The sequence below is a fragment of the Fukomys damarensis genome, unplaced genomic scaffold, assembly GCF_012274545.1.
Source record: "Fukomys damarensis isolate Sample0158 unplaced genomic scaffold, DMR_v1.0_HiC HiC_scaffold_13, whole genome shotgun sequence".
Taxonomy (NCBI): Eukaryota; Metazoa; Chordata; class Mammalia; order Rodentia; family Bathyergidae; genus Fukomys; species Fukomys damarensis.
Window position 1 is genome coordinate 34,132,332 of NW_022900925.1, and position 1,880 is coordinate 34,134,211.

A 1,880-nucleotide genomic window follows, 5' to 3' on the forward strand; every position below is an offset into this window, starting at 1 on the left:
GCCGCCTTGGCCGTTCGTACACAGCACCCCCACTAACCTCATAGGCACAGGTACGGGAAAAGGTAAACAATTAGATTAATTTGGAGCCCTTCACTGACGTTGTGCTGATTAACATAGCACTACAATTTAATTTTTAATAATGGCCGTTTAACAACCAGCTCTCAACGTTCCTGAAAATTCAGCCGTTGTCTGAAGCACCAGTGTGAAGCAGCTGCCGCGCACCACTGGGTGATGTGGGATTCATCCCATCACATGTCCCTGCCCGCCGTTTCCTGCTGTCCCTCAGTGCTTTAAAATGCACCACATAGCTTACGGCAAAATGAAACACTGTCTTTTACTCATCTGTAGGTACACTGACATTGACGCATGACTGGTAGTCCTATTACACATTCTAATCTCTGGGTAAATTGGCACATTTTTATTTCTGTCTGTTACTAGTATTGGAAGTACGTCTTCATTGGAAACCTAATGAAGAGCGGGCTTTACTAAGAGGTCATCCGCCATAACCTGCATCACTCCAGGGCGTGGTCCCCATACGCGCCCGCCGTCTTGCCCCCATCACAGCGGACCCTTGACTTACAAACTCAATTCGTTCGCGAGGGCTGGTTGGAACTCAAGTTGGTCAGCTGAAGGCTCAGCTCCTCTGCGCAGCCTTCACAGTCTCTCTCCAGCACACAGGCGGATCTCAGTGTCCTTAAGAATCGTTGGCCCGGGATTTCTCAACCCCACACAGGACAGGATGTTGTAATGTCTTTTCAGAACTCTTTTAAGGGTTAAATCTGTGCCTGAGACCGTCTGGAAGCACAAGCGGCCGCCATTCTGGTCGTAATCCAAGACTTTGTTCATAAGTTAAAACAAATTCTGGTAGTAACCCAAGTTGCTCATATGTCTGGCCAGTCGTGACTCCAGGGTCCACTGTTCCTCTTTAGAAAAGAAAGGCCTCTTCTCTTGTTTATTGGGTTTTTGTTTGGCTCCGTGTTTGCTGTCCTGAGGATTGAACCCAGGGCTTCATGCACGCTATGTGAGTGCTCTGCCTCTGCGCCCCACCCCAGCCTGGAAGCGGGAGGAACAGGGCATTGAGCGCGACCGGTGTGCCAAAGGGTGGCCCAGGCCCCCACCCACCCAGGTTCATCTCTTGCCTTGATTCGGACCCGTAGAAGGAGTTTTTGAAGCCTGTTTCCTTCACTGAAAGATCACCATACACTCCACATGCAGTGCGCCAAGGACCGTGGTAGTTTGCAGGACACAGCAGGGAGTCAAACGGGCCTCTCCTATCATCATGGGCACTTGAAGTCTGATGGGGAATTCCTTCATAACCCGCAAGTGTGTGTCCTGTCAATCCCTGATGCGTGCCCAGGAGACCAGTGGGCACCATGAAGAAAGCAGTTTTGGAGGCCGGAACTGGAGGATGAGCTGCCAGCTCTGTGAAGTCCGGAAGCGGTGCACATGCAGCCCAGAGACAGGAGGGAGCCTGTGTGCTCCCCCCACCCGGCAGGAGGCTGAGGTGCAGGCAGTAGGAGCACAACTCACTTTTAGGACCTGGTGCTTACACTGAGAGCAACAGGAAAACCACTGGGGATCCAGGGAGGCACAAATGGCAAGATTTTTAAGGAGGAGGAATTCACCAGAAGAGAGGCCAATGGAAGGCAAATGGGCTTGAGGGAATTCGATCCTGGGTTTTATCTCTCGATTATGAGATGAGAGCTCTGAAGACAGGTAGCACATGGACTGCTAGATTATGGGCCTAGAGCTCAGGACAGGGTGGGACTGGGGAGGTGGGCTGGGAGGTAAGGGTTCATAGTGTCCTCAAAGCCATGGGGTGTGGCAGGGCAAGGAGCAGAGTGAGCAGAGAAAGGGCCCAGGACTACGCCTTACGGAGT